Source organism: Myotis yumanensis, unplaced genomic scaffold, assembly GCF_028538775.1.
Source record: "Myotis yumanensis isolate MYYU_CA2020_CCGP unplaced genomic scaffold, mMyoYum1.0.hap1 SCAF_15, whole genome shotgun sequence".
Lineage (NCBI taxonomy): Eukaryota > Metazoa > Chordata > Mammalia > Chiroptera > Vespertilionidae > Myotis > Myotis yumanensis.
Window position 1 is genome coordinate 456,267 of NW_027223766.1, and position 13,699 is coordinate 469,965.

Below are 13,699 nucleotides of genomic sequence, written 5' to 3' on the forward strand. Positions count from 1 at the left end.
GCACGGGCTCGATCCGAGGCTGATTCGGGGCCCGCCATGGCCGACAAAATCCACATGTCACTGGACGACATCATTCGGCTGGCCCGGAGCCAGCGGGACGGCCATGGCCGGGGCCGCGGCCGCGGCCGCGGCGGGGCCGGGGCCGGGGACCGAGGCGGGGACCCAGGCTGGGACCGAGGCCGGGCCGGCTCCCAGGGAGGCCGCGGCGGGGGCAGGGACCGAGGCAGGGCCGGCTCCCAGGGAGGCCCCCGCGGTGGCGGAGCGCAGGCCGCCGCCGCCGCCGCCGCCGCCCCCGCCCCCGAGAGCTGGGGCGGCGGGCCGTTCCGGAACAGGGCGGCCCTCGGCCGAGGCAGGAACCGGCCGGCGCCCTACAGCAGGCCGAGACAGCTTCCCGACCAGTGGCACCACGACCGCTTCCGCAGGGCCTTCGGCAGGGGCGCCGGCCTGATGACCGGGGGGAAGCTGCTGCTGTCCAACCTGGACTTCGGAGTGTCCGACGCGGACATCCAGCAGCTGTTTGCGGAGTTCGGGCCTCTGAAGCACGCCGCTGTCCATTACGACCGCTCTGGCCGCAGCCTGGGAACAGCCCACGTGCACTTTGAGCGCAAGGCAGACGCCCTGGAAGCCAGGAAGCAGTACAACGGCGTCCCTTTGGATGGCCGTCCCCTCCACATCCAGATCCTCACCTCGAAGATAGTCACGCAGCCCAGGCCGGTACCGAGTGTCAACAGAGGCTGGGTGGCTACAAACCGAGGATCTGGAGGCTTCGGCGGCGGCGGCGGCGGCGGCGGCACTCAGGGCCGCTCCCGCGGAGGCAACCTGCGTACAGGCAGGCGCACTGGCCGCCATTCAGAGCCACAGATCTCGGCGGAGGAGTTGGACTCCCAGCTGGACGCTTACAACTCGATGAGGGGCCCCAAGCGGTTGGACGCCAAGCAGGACGCTTACAGCGCGATGAGGGGCACCCAGCAGTTGGACGCCCAAAAGGGCGCTTACAACTCGATGAGGGACACCAAAAGGATGGACGCCCACCTGGGCGCTTACCATGCCATGAGGGACACCAAAAAGTTGGACGCCCAGAAGCACGCTTACAGCTCCATGAGGGACACCGTGGAGTTGGACTCCCAGCTGGACGCTGACAGCGCGATGAAGGACGCCGAGGACTTGGACGCCCTGCTGGACGATGACGATGCGATGATGGACACCAGCTAAAGCTCCAGCAAGTCAGTGTGCGCCAGGATGGCCGGGGACCTGGGGCCAATGATGGAGTTGTTTCTTCTGTTTGGAAATAGGATTTAAAACTCCTGGAAAGATTTTTCGTTAACTTGTATTTTATTCAAGAACTCTGAAAAAGACCTGTTTTGTGCCGAGTCATTTTCGGGATTCATTTTACCGGTTGCTGTTTTCACCTTGACCATAATCACCCGAAAAGCTGTGGGATAAACAAACAAACAAACAAAATAACTCGTTCCCTCCGATAAAACAACAACAACAAAATACCCTCCTCAGAAAAAAAAGGTTGATCCCGCCTTTCCAATTTCTGAGGCTTTGGCAAGCCCAGGTGGCCAGGCCTGGACTTGGTCTCTGGGAGGGGGCCTGACCGTCCATCCACAGAGTGAGCGGGGTTGGGAGTGGGGGTTAGGGGCGGGGGGGGGGCGGGGGGGAGCAGCGGGCGTGGGCGCGGTGTCGATCATGTGGACAGGCCAGGACGTCATCTTTGGCTGTGGATTACAGAATTTGGGTGGACTGGGGCAGGGGCCGAAGAGCCCGCCCCGCCCTCTGCTGGTCGAGAAGCATCAATGCAAGCCCCCCTCCTGCAAACGCCTGTGGGGAAAGCACAGACAGGTGACTGGACTTCCCCATTTCTGGCTCGACCCGAGGCGGGAAGGACGTGCAGGGGGCGTTGTCTTTGAGAAGGCAGGGACTGAAGGGTGTTCATGGATGGCGACGGACCGTTCAAAGCAAGGAGTGTCCGTGCGTGACTGCGGATGTACACGCACAGACGCACACACAAACTCCCACACCCACACCCACACCCACACACCTATCCCTCCCGCCTCCAATCCCCCCTCCCCCCGCGTCCCCCGACACACACACACACACACACACACACACACACACACGGGAGCACAAGATCCCGCTAACAAGATATCTGCCGAGTGAGGCACGCCTAGGAGATTTTCCGTGGCTTTGTTTCCTTTTGGCCTGTCCTGGGTCCACGGGAGCCTGTCTAAGTATGTATTGTCCCCTCTTCCACCGAGAAAAAACGGCGATGCCGTCCCGCAAGGCGTGGAGACAGAGCCCTGCAGGCCTCCTTGGGCACCTGCCCTGTCTCCCAAGTCCTCCCCCAAGCCCCGTGAGTCGCTTGTGCGGGCCAGTGGCGCCCTCTCCTGGTCCTGCAGCGCCAATGCAAGCCTCCTCTCCTCAACTTGAGGCCCAACCGGTGACGTCGGTGCTGGGGGCGGCTGATTGGTGGAGCGGGCAGCTGATTTGGCTCCTCCCACCAGCTCTGGGGCTATAAAAGAACGCAGGGCCTTCTTTGCAGAGCTTCTCAGCCCTAGGCTTGTGGTCGTGGTCGTCGTCCTCGTTCTCCAAGGGAGCTTTCAGGAGAGTGGTCTCGCCAAGACCCGGTCCCGGGACATAGAAGCCGCGAGAGCACCTGGCTAGAGCCTGGCTGGGCTGCTGATCCACTGAACGCTGTCTCGGTGTCATTTCTTCTTCACCGACCCGTCCACACCCTTGGGAACCCCTGGGCCTGGACCCCAACCTCTGGGAGAGCCCCGGCGCCGCGCGGGAAGGAAGTGAAGGACCGGCGTGCCTCCGCACGGGCTCGATCCGAGGCTGATTCGGGGCCCGCCATGGCCGACAAAATCCACATGTCACTGGACGACATCATTCGGCTGGACCGGAGCCAGCGGGACGGCCATGGCCGGGGCCGCGGCCGCGGCCGCGGCGGGGCCGGGGCCGGGGACCGAGGCGGGGACCCAGGCTGGGACCGAGGCCGGGCCGGCTCCCAGGGAGGCCGCGGCGGGGGCAGGGACCGAGGCAGGGCCGGCTCCCAGGGAGGCCCCCGCGGTGGCGGAGCGCAGGCCGCCGCCGCCGCCGCCGCCGCCCCCGCCCCCGAGAGCTGGGGCGGCGGGCCGTTCCGGAACAGGGCGGCCCTCGGCCGAGGCAGGAACCGGCCGGCGCCCTACAGCAGGCCGAGACAGCTTCCCGACCAGTGGCACCACGACCGCTTCCGCAGGGCCTTCGGCAGGGGCGCCGGCCTGATGACCGGGGGGAAGCTGCTGCTGTCCAACCTGGACTTCGGAGTGTCCGACGCGGACATCCAGCAGCTGTTTGCGGAGTTCGGGCCTCTGAAGCACGCCGCTGTCCATTACGACCGCTCTGGCCGCAGCCTGGGAACAGCCCACGTGCACTTTGAGCGCAAGGCAGACGCCCTGGAAGCCAGGAAGCAGTACAACGGCGTCCCTTTGGATGGCCGTCCCCTCCACATCCAGATCCTCACCTCGAAGATAGTCACGCAGCCCAGGCCGGTACCGAGTGTCAACAGAGGCTGGGTGGCTACAAACCGAGGATCTGGAGGCTTCGGCGGCGGCGGCGGCGGCGGCGGCACTCAGGGCCGCTCCCGCGGAGGCAACCTGCGTACAGGCAGGCGCACTGGCCGCCATTCAGAGCCACAGATCTCGGCGGAGGAGTTGGACTCCCAGCTGGACGCTTACAACTCGATGAGGGGCCCCAAGCGGTTGGACGCCAAGCAGGACGCTTACAGCGCGATGAGGGGCACCCAGCAGTTGGACGCCCAAAAGGGCGCTTACAACTCGATGAGGGACACCAAAAGGATGGACGCCCACCTGGGCGCTTACCATGCCATGAGGGACACCAAAAAGTTGGACGCCCAGAAGCACGCTTACAGCTCCATGAGGGACACCGTGGAGTTGGACTCCCAGCTGGACGCTGACAGCGCGATGAAGGACGCCGAGGACTTGGACGCCCTGCTGGACGATGACGATGCGATGATGGACACCAGCTAAAGCTCCAGCAAGTCAGTGTGCGCCAGGATGGCCGGGGACCTGGGGCCAATGATGGAGTTGTTTCTTCTGTTTGGAAATAGGATTTAAAACTCCTGGAAAGATTTTTCGTTAACTTGTATTTTATTCAAGAACTCTGAAAAAGACCTGTTTTGTGCCGAGTCATTTTCGGGATTCATTTTACCGGTTGCTGTTTTCACCTTGACCATAATCACCCGAAAAGCTGTGGGATAAACAAACAAACAAACAAAATAACTCGTTCCCTCCGATAAAACAACAACAACAAAATACCCTCCTCAGAAAAAAAAGGTTGATCCCGCCTTTCCAATTTCTGAGGCTTTGGCAAGCCCAGGTGGCCAGGCCTGGACTTGGTCTCTGGGAGGGGGCCTGACCGTCCATCCACAGAGTGAGCGGGGTTGGGAGTGGGGGTTAGGGGCGGGGGGGGGGCGGGGGGGAGCAGCGGGCGTGGGCGCGGTGTCGATCATGTGGACAGGCCAGGACGTCATCTTTGGCTGTGGATTACAGAATTTGGGTGGACTGGGGCAGGGGCCGAAGAGCCCGCCCCGCCCTCTGCTGGTCGAGAAGCATCAATGCAAGCCCCCCTCCTGCAAACGCCTGTGGGGAAAGCACAGACAGGTGACTGGACTTCCCCATTTCTGGCTCGACCCGAGGCGGGAAGGACGTGCAGGGGGCGTTGTCTTTGAGAAGGCAGGGACTGAAGGGTGTTCATGGATGGCGACGGACCGTTCAAAGCAAGGAGTGTCCGTGCGTGACTGCGGATGTACACGCACAGACGCACACACAAACTCCCACACCCACACCCACACCCACACCCACACACCTATCCCTCCCGCCTCCAATCCCCCCTCCCCCCGCGTCCCCCGACACACACACACACACACACACACACACACACACACACGGGAGCACAAGATCCCGCTAACAAGATATCTGCCGAGTGAGGCACGCCTAGGAGATTTTCCGTGGCTTTGTTTCCTTTTGGCCTGTCCTGGGTCCACGGGAGCCTGTCTAAGTATGTATTGTCCCCTCTTCCACCGAGAAAAAACGGCGATGCCGTCCCGCAAGGCGTGGAGACAGAGCCCTGCAGGCCTCCTTGGGCACCTGCCCTGTCTCCCAAGTCCTCCCCCAAGCCCCGTGAGTCGCTTGTGCGGGCCAGTGGCGCCCTCTCCTGGTCCTGCAGCGCCAATGCAAGCCTCCTCTCCTCAACTTGAGGCCCAACCGGTGACGTCGGTGCTGGGGGCGGCTGATTGGTGGAGCGGGCAGCTGATTTGGCTCCTCCCACCAGCTCTGGGGCTATAAAAGAACGCAGGGCCTTCTTTGCAGAGCTTCTCAGCCCTAGGCTTGTGGTCGTGGTCGTCGTCCTCGTTCTCCAAGGGAGCTTTCAGGAGAGTGGTCTCGCCAAGACCCGGTCCCGGGACATAGAAGCCGCGAGAGCACCTGGCTAGAGCCTGGCTGGGCTGCTGATCCACTGAACGCTGTCTCGGTGTCATTTCTTCTTCACCGACCCGTCCACACCCTTGGGAACCCCTGGGCCTGGACCCCAACCTCTGGGAGAGCCCCGGCGCCGCGCGGGAAGGAAGTGAAGGACCGGCGTGCCTCCGCACGGGCTCGATCCGAGGCTGATTCGGGGCCCGCCATGGCCGACAAAATCCACATGTCACTGGACGACATCATTCGGCTGGACCGGAGCCAGCGGGACGGCCATGGCCGGGGCCGCGGCCGCGGCCGCGGCGGGGCCGGGGCCGGGGACCGAGGCGGGGACCCAGGCTGGGACCGAGGCCGGGCCGGCTCCCAGGGAGGCCGCGGCGGGGGCAGGGACCGAGGCAGGGCCGGCTCCCAGGGAGGCCCCCGCGGTGGCGGAGCGCAGGCCGCCGCCGCCGCCGCCGCCGCCCCCGCCCCCGAGAGCTGGGGCGGCGGGCCGTTCCGGAACAGGGCGGCCCTCGGCCGAGGCAGGAACCGGCCGGCGCCCTACAGCAGGCCGAGACAGCTTCCCGACCAGTGGCACCACGACCGCTTCCGCAGGGCCTTCGGCAGGGGCGCCGGCCTGATGACCGGGGGGAAGCTGCTGCTGTCCAACCTGGACTTCGGAGTGTCCGACGCGGACATCCAGCAGCTGTTTGCGGAGTTCGGGCCTCTGAAGCACGCCGCTGTCCATTACGACCGCTCTGGCCGCAGCCTGGGAACAGCCCACGTGCACTTTGAGCGCAAGGCAGACGCCCTGGAAGCCAGGAAGCAGTACAACGGCGTCCCTTTGGATGGCCGTCCCCTCCACATCCAGATCCTCACCTCGAAGATAGTCACGCAGCCCAGGCCGGTACCGAGTGTCAACAGAGGCTGGGTGGCTACAAACCGAGGATCTGGAGGCTTCGGCGGCGGCGGCGGCGGCGGCGGCACTCAGGGCCGCTCCCGCGGAGGCAACCTGCGTACAGGCAGGCGCACTGGCCGCCATTCAGAGCCACAGATCTCGGCGGAGGAGTTGGACTCCCAGCTGGACGCTTACAACTCGATGAGGGGCCCCAAGCGGTTGGACGCCAAGCAGGACGCTTACAGCGCGATGAGGGGCACCCAGCAGTTGGACGCCCAAAAGGGCGCTTACAACTCGATGAGGGACACCAAAAGGATGGACGCCCACCTGGGCGCTTACCATGCCATGAGGGACACCAAAAAGTTGGACGCCCAGAAGCACGCTTACAGCTCCATGAGGGACACCGTGGAGTTGGACTCCCAGCTGGACGCTGACAGCGCGATGAAGGACGCCGAGGACTTGGACGCCCTGCTGGACGATGACGATGCGATGATGGACACCAGCTAAAGCTCCAGCAAGTCAGTGTGCGCCAGGATGGCCGGGGACCTGGGGCCAATGATGGAGTTGTTTCTTCTGTTTGGAAATAGGATTTAAAACTCCTGGAAAGATTTTTCGTTAACTTGTATTTTATTCAAGAACTCTGAAAAAGACCTGTTTTGTGCCGAGTCATTTTCGGGATTCATTTTACCGGTTGCTGTTTTCACCTTGACCATAATCACCCGAAAAGCTGTGGGATAAACAAACAAACAAACAAAATAACTCGTTCCCTCCGATAAAACAACAACAACAAAATACCCTCCTCAGAAAAAAAAGGTTGATCCCGCCTTTCCAATTTCTGAGGCTTTGGCAAGCCCAGGTGGCCAGGCCTGGACTTGGTCTCTGGGAGGGGGCCTGACCGTCCATCCACAGAGTGAGCGGGGTTGGGAGTGGGGGTTAGGGGCGGGGGGGGGGCGGGGGGGAGCAGCGGGCGTGGGCGCGGTGTCGATCATGTGGACAGGCCAGGACGTCATCTTTGGCTGTGGATTACAGAATTTGGGTGGACTGGGGCAGGGGCCGAAGAGCCCGCCCCGCCCTCTGCTGGTCGAGAAGCATCAATGCAAGCCCCCCTCCTGCAAACGCCTGTGGGGAAAGCACAGACAGGTGACTGGACTTCCCCATTTCTGGCTCGACCCGAGGCGGGAAGGACGTGCAGGGGGCGTTGTCTTTGAGAAGGCAGGGACTGAAGGGTGTTCATGGATGGCGACGGACCGTTCAAAGCAAGGAGTGTCCGTGCGTGACTGCGGATGTACACGCACAGACGCACACACAAACTCCCACACCCACACCCACACCCACACACCTATCCCTCCCGCCTCCAATCCCCCCTCCCCCCGCGTCCCCCGACACACACACACACACACACACACACACACACACACACACACGGGAGCACAAGATCCCGCTAACAAGATATCTGCCGAGTGAGGCACGCCTAGGAGATTTTCCGTGGCTTTGTTTCCTTTTGGCCTGTCCTGGGTCCACGGGAGCCTGTCTAAGTATGTATTGTCCCCTCTTCCACCGAGAAAAAACGGCGATGCCGTCCCGCAAGGCGTGGAGACAGAGCCCTGCAGGCCTCCTTGGGCACCTGCCCTGTCTCCCAAGTCCTCCCCCAAGCCCCGTGAGTCGCTTGTGCGGGCCAGTGGCGCCCTCTCCTGGTCCTGCAGCGCCAATGCAAGCCTCCTCTCCTCAACTTGAGGCCCAACCGGTGACGTCGGTGCTGGGGGCGGCTGATTGGTGGAGCGGGCAGCTGATTTGGCTCCTCCCACCAGCTCTGGGGCTATAAAAGAACGCAGGGCCTTCTTTGCAGAGCTTCTCAGCCCTAGGCTTGTGGTCGTGGTCGTCGTCCTCGTTCTCCAAGGGAGCTTTCAGGAGAGTGGTCTCGCCAAGACCCGGTCCCGGGACATAGAAGCCGCGAGAGCACCTGGCTAGAGCCTGGCTGGGCTGCTGATCCACTGAACGCTGTCTCGGTGTCATTTCTTCTTCACCGACCCGTCCACACCCTTGGGAACCCCTGGGCCTGGACCCCAACCTCTGGGAGAGCCCCGGCGCCGCGCGGGAAGGAAGTGAAGGACCGGCGTGCCTCCGCACGGGCTCGATCCGAGGCTGATTCGGGGCCCGCCATGGCCGACAAAATCCACATGTCACTGGACGACATCATTCGGCTGGCCCGGAGCCAGCGGGACGGCCATGGCCGGGGCCGCGGCCGCGGCCGCGGCGGGGCCGGGGGCGGGGACCGAGGCGGGGACCCAGGCTGGGACCGAGGCCGGGCCGGCTCCCAGGGAGGCCGCGGCGGGGGCAGGGACCGAGGCAGGGCCGGCTCCCAGGGAGGCCCCCGCGGTGGCGGAGCGCAGGCCGCCGCCGCCGCCGCCGCCGCCCCCGCCCCCGAGAGCTGGGGCGGCGGGCCGTTCCGGAACAGGGCGGCCCTCGGCCGAGGCAGGAACCGGCCGGCGCCCTACAGCAGGCCGAGACAGCTTCCCGACCAGTGGCACCACGACCGCTTCCGCAGGGCCTTCGGCAGGGGCGCCGGCCTGATGACCGGGGGGAAGCTGCTGCTGTCCAACCTGGACTTCGGAGTGTCCGACGCGGACATCCAGCAGCTGTTTGCGGAGTTCGGGCCTCTGAAGCACGCCGCTGTCCATTACGACCGCTCTGGCCGCAGCCTGGGAACAGCCCACGTGCACTTTGAGCGCAAGGCAGACGCCCTGGAAGCCAGGAAGCAGTACAACGGCGTCCCTTTGGATGGCCGTCCCCTCCACATCCAGATCCTCACCTCGAAGATAGTCACGCAGCCCAGGCCGGTACCGAGTGTCAACAGAGGCTGGGTGGCTACAAACCGAGGATCTGGAGGCTTCGGCGGCGGCGGCGGCGGCGGCGGCACTCAGGGCCGCTCCCGCGGAGGCAACCTGCGTACAGGCAGGCGCACTGGCCGCCATTCAGAGCCACAGATCTCGGCGGAGGAGTTGGACTCCCAGCTGGACGCTTACAACTCGATGAGGGGCCCCAAGCGGTTGGACGCCAAGCAGGACGCTTACAGCGCGATGAGGGGCACCCAGCAGTTGGACGCCCAAAAGGGCGCTTACAACTCGATGAGGGACACCAAAAGGATGGACGCCCACCTGGGCGCTTACCATGCCATGAGGGACACCAAAAAGTTGGACGCCCAGAAGCACGCTTACAGCTCCATGAGGGACACCGTGGAGTTGGACTCCCAGCTGGACGCTGACAGCGCGATGAAGGACGCCGAGGACTTGGACGCCCTGCTGGACGATGACGATGCGATGATGGACACCAGCTAAAGCTCCAGCAAGTCAGTGTGCGCCAGGATGGCCGGGGACCTGGGGCCAATGATGGAGTTGTTTCTTCTGTTTGGAAATAGGATTTAAAACTCCTGGAAAGATTTTTCGTTAACTTGTATTTTATTCAAGAACTCTGAAAAAGACCTGTTTTGTGCCGAGTCATTTTCGGGATTCATTTTACCGGTTGCTGTTTTCACCTTGACCATAATCACCCGAAAAGCTGTGGGATAAACAAACAAACAAACAAAATAACTCGTTCCCTCCGATAAAACAACAACAACAAAATACCCTCCTCAGAAAAAAAAGGTTGATCCCGCCTTTCCAATTTCTGAGGCTTTGGCAAGCCCAGGTGGCCAGGCCTGGACTTGGTCTCTGGGAGGGGGCCTGACCGTCCATCCACAGAGTGAGCGGGGTTGGGAGTGGGGGTTAGGGGCGGGGGGGGGGCGGGGGGGAGCAGCGGGCGTGGGCGCGGTGTCGATCATGTGGACAGGCCAGGACGTCATCTTTGGCTGTGGATTACAGAATTTGGGTGGACTGGGGCAGGGGCCGAAGAGCCCGCCCCGCCCTCTGCTGGTCGAGAAGCATCAATGCAAGCCCCCCTCCTGCAAACGCCTGTGGGGAAAGCACAGACAGGTGACTGGACTTCCCCATTTCTGGCTCGACCCGAGGCGGGAAGGACGTGCAGGGGGCGTTGTCTTTGAGAAGGCAGGGACTGAAGGGTGTTCATGGATGGCGACGGACCGTTCAAAGCAAGGAGTGTCCGTGCGTGACTGCGGATGTACACGCACAGACGCACACACAAACTCCCACACCCACACCCACACCCACACACCTATCCCTCCCGCCTCCAATCCCCCCTCCCCCCGCGTCCCCCGACACACACACACACACACACACACACACACACACACACGGGAGCACAAGATCCCGCTAACAAGATATCTGCCGAGTGAGGCACGCCTAGGAGATTTTCCGTGGCTTTGTTTCCTTTTGGCCTGTCCTGGGTCCACGGGAGCCTGTCTAAGTATGTATTGTCCCCTCTTCCACCGAGAAAAAACGGCGATGCCGTCCCGCAAGGCGTGGAGACAGAGCCCTGCAGGCCTCCTTGGGCACCTGCCCTGTCTCCCAAGTCCTCCCCCAAGCCCCGTGAGTCGCTTGTGCGGGCCAGTGGCGCCCTCTCCTGGTCCTGCAGCGCCAATGCAAGCCTCCTCTCCTCAACTTGAGGCCCAACCGGTGACGTCGGTGCTGGGGGCGGCTGATTGGTGGAGCGGGCAGCTGATTTGGCTCCTCCCACCAGCTCTGGGGCTATAAAAGAACGCAGGGCCTTCTTTGCAGAGCTTCTCAGCCCTAGGCTTGTGGTCGTGGTCGTCGTCCTCGTTCTCCAAGGGAGCTTTCAGGAGAGTGGTCTCGCCAAGACCCGGTCCCGGGACATAGAAGCCGCGAGAGCACCTGGCTAGAGCCTGGCTGGGCTGCTGATCCACTGAACGCTGTCTCGGTGTCATTTCTTCTTCACCGACCCGTCCACACCCTTGGGAACCCCTGGGCCTGGACCCCAACCTCTGGGAGAGCCCCGGCGCCGCGCGGGAAGGAAGTGAAGGACCGGCGTGCCTCCGCACGGGCTCGATCCGAGGCTGATTCGGGGCCCGCCATGGCCGACAAAATCCACATGTCACTGGACGACATCATTCGGCTGGACCGGAGCCAGCGGGACGGCCATGGCCGGGGCCGCGGCCGCGGCCGCGGCGGGGCCGGGGCCGGGGACCGAGGCGGGGACCCAGGCTGGGACCGAGGCCGGGCCGGCTCCCAGGGAGGCCGCGGCGGGGGCAGGGACCGAGGCAGGGCCGGCTCCCAGGGAGGCCCCCGCGGTGGCGGAGCGCAGGCCGCCGCCGCCGCCGCCGCCGCCCCCGCCCCCGAGAGCTGGGGCGGCGGGCCGTTCCGGAACAGGGCGGCCCTCGGCCGAGGCAGGAACCGGCCGGCGCCCTACAGCAGGCCGAGACAGCTTCCCGACCAGTGGCACCACGACCGCTTCCGCAGGGCCTTCGGCAGGGGCGCCGGCCTGATGACCGGGGGGAAGCTGCTGCTGTCCAACCTGGACTTCGGAGTGTCCGACGCGGACATCCAGCAGCTGTTTGCGGAGTTCGGGCCTCTGAAGCACGCCGCTGTCCATTACGACCGCTCTGGCCGCAGCCTGGGAACAGCCCACGTGCACTTTGAGCGCAAGGCAGACGCCCTGGAAGCCAGGAAGCAGTACAACGGCGTCCCTTTGGATGGCCGTCCCCTCCACATCCAGATCCTCACCTCGAAGATAGTCACGCAGCCCAGGCCGGTACCGAGTGTCAACAGAGGCTGGGTGGCTACAAACCGAGGATCTGGAGGCTTCGGCGGCGGCGGCGGCGGCGGCGGCACTCAGGGCCGCTCCCGCGGAGGCAACCTGCGTACAGGCAGGCGCACTGGCCGCCATTCAGAGCCACAGATCTCGGCGGAGGAGTTGGACTCCCAGCTGGACGCTTACAACTCGATGAGGGGCCCCAAGCGGTTGGACGCCAAGCAGGACGCTTACAGCGCGATGAGGGGCACCCAGCAGTTGGACGCCCAAAAGGGCGCTTACAACTCGATGAGGGACACCAAAAGGATGGACGCCCACCTGGGCGCTTACCATGCCATGAGGGACACCAAAAAGTTGGACGCCCAGAAGCACGCTTACAGCTCCATGAGGGACACCGTGGAGTTGGACTCCCAGCTGGACGCTGACAGCGCGATGAAGGACGCCGAGGACTTGGACGCCCTGCTGGACGATGACGATGCGATGATGGACACCAGCTAAAGCTCCAGCAAGTCAGTGTGCGCCAGGATGGCCGGGGACCTGGGGCCAATGATGGAGTTGTTTCTTCTGTTTGGAAATAGGATTTAAAACTCCTGGAAAGATTTTTCGTTAACTTGTATTTTATTCAAGAACTCTGAAAAAGACCTGTTTTGTGCCGAGTCATTTTCGGGATTCATTTTACCGGTTGCTGTTTTCACCTTGACCATAATCACCCGAAAAGCTGTGGGATAAACAAACAAACAAACAAACAAACAAACAAAATAACTCGTTCCCTCCGATAAAACAACAACAACAAAATACCCTCCTCAGAAAAAAAAGGTTGATCCCGCCTTTCCAATTTCTGAGGCTTTGGCAAGCCCAGGTGGCCAGGCCTGGACTTGGTCTCTGGGAGGGGGCCTGACCGTCCATCCACAGAGTGAGCGGGGTTGGGAGTGGGGGTTAGGGGCGGGGGGGGGGCGGGGGGGAGCAGCGGGCGTGGGCGCGGTGTCGATCATGTGGACAGGCCAGGACGTCATCTTTGGCTGTGGATTACAGAATTTGGGTGGACTGGGGCAGGGGCCGAAGAGCCCGCCCCGCCCTCTGCTGGTCGAGAAGCATCAATGCAAGCCCCCCTCCTGCAAACGCCTGTGGGGAAAGCACAGACAGGTGACTGGACTTCCCCATTTCTGGCTCGACCCGAGGCGGGAAGGACGTGCAGGGGGCGTTGTCTTTGAGAAGGCAGGGACTGAAGGGTGTTCATGGATGGCGACGGACCGTTCAAAGCAAGGAGTGTCCGTGCGTGACTGCGGATGTACACGCACAGACGCACACACAAACTCCCACACCCACACCCACACCCACACACCTATCCCTCCCGCCTCCAATCCCCCCTCCCCCCGCGTCCCCCGACACACACACACACACACACACACACACACACACACACGGGAGCACAAGATCCCGCTAACAAGATATCTGCCGAGTGAGGCACGCCTAGGAGATTTTCCGTGGCTTTGTTTCCTTTTGGCCTGTCCTGGGTCCACGGGAGCCTGTCTAAGTATGTATTGTCCCCTCTTCCACCGAGAAAAAACGGCGATGCCGTCCCGCAAGGCGTGGAGACAGAGCCCTGCAGGCCTCCTTGGGCACCTGCCCTGTCTCCCAAGTCCTCCCCCAAGCCCCGTGAGTCGCTTGTGCGGGCCAGTGG

The 13,699-nt window shown here is 63.1% G+C and overlaps 4 pseudogenes; all 4 read left to right on the forward strand.

The window, feature by feature from the left end:
- The first annotated feature begins 2,858 nt into the window (after positions 1-2,858).
- On the forward strand, positions 2,859-3,722 carry LOC138993202 (THO complex subunit 4 pseudogene; annotated as a pseudogene).
- Positions 3,723-5,688: 1,966 nt separating this feature from the next.
- Positions 5,689-6,552, forward strand: LOC138993205 (THO complex subunit 4 pseudogene; annotated as a pseudogene).
- Positions 6,553-8,516: 1,964 nt separating this feature from the next.
- LOC138993403 (THO complex subunit 4 pseudogene) lies at positions 8,517-9,380 on the forward strand (annotated as a pseudogene).
- A 1,960-nt stretch (positions 9,381-11,340) lies between these two features.
- Positions 11,341-12,204, forward strand: LOC138993203 (THO complex subunit 4 pseudogene; annotated as a pseudogene).
- The last annotated feature ends 1,495 nt before the right edge of the window (positions 12,205-13,699 follow it).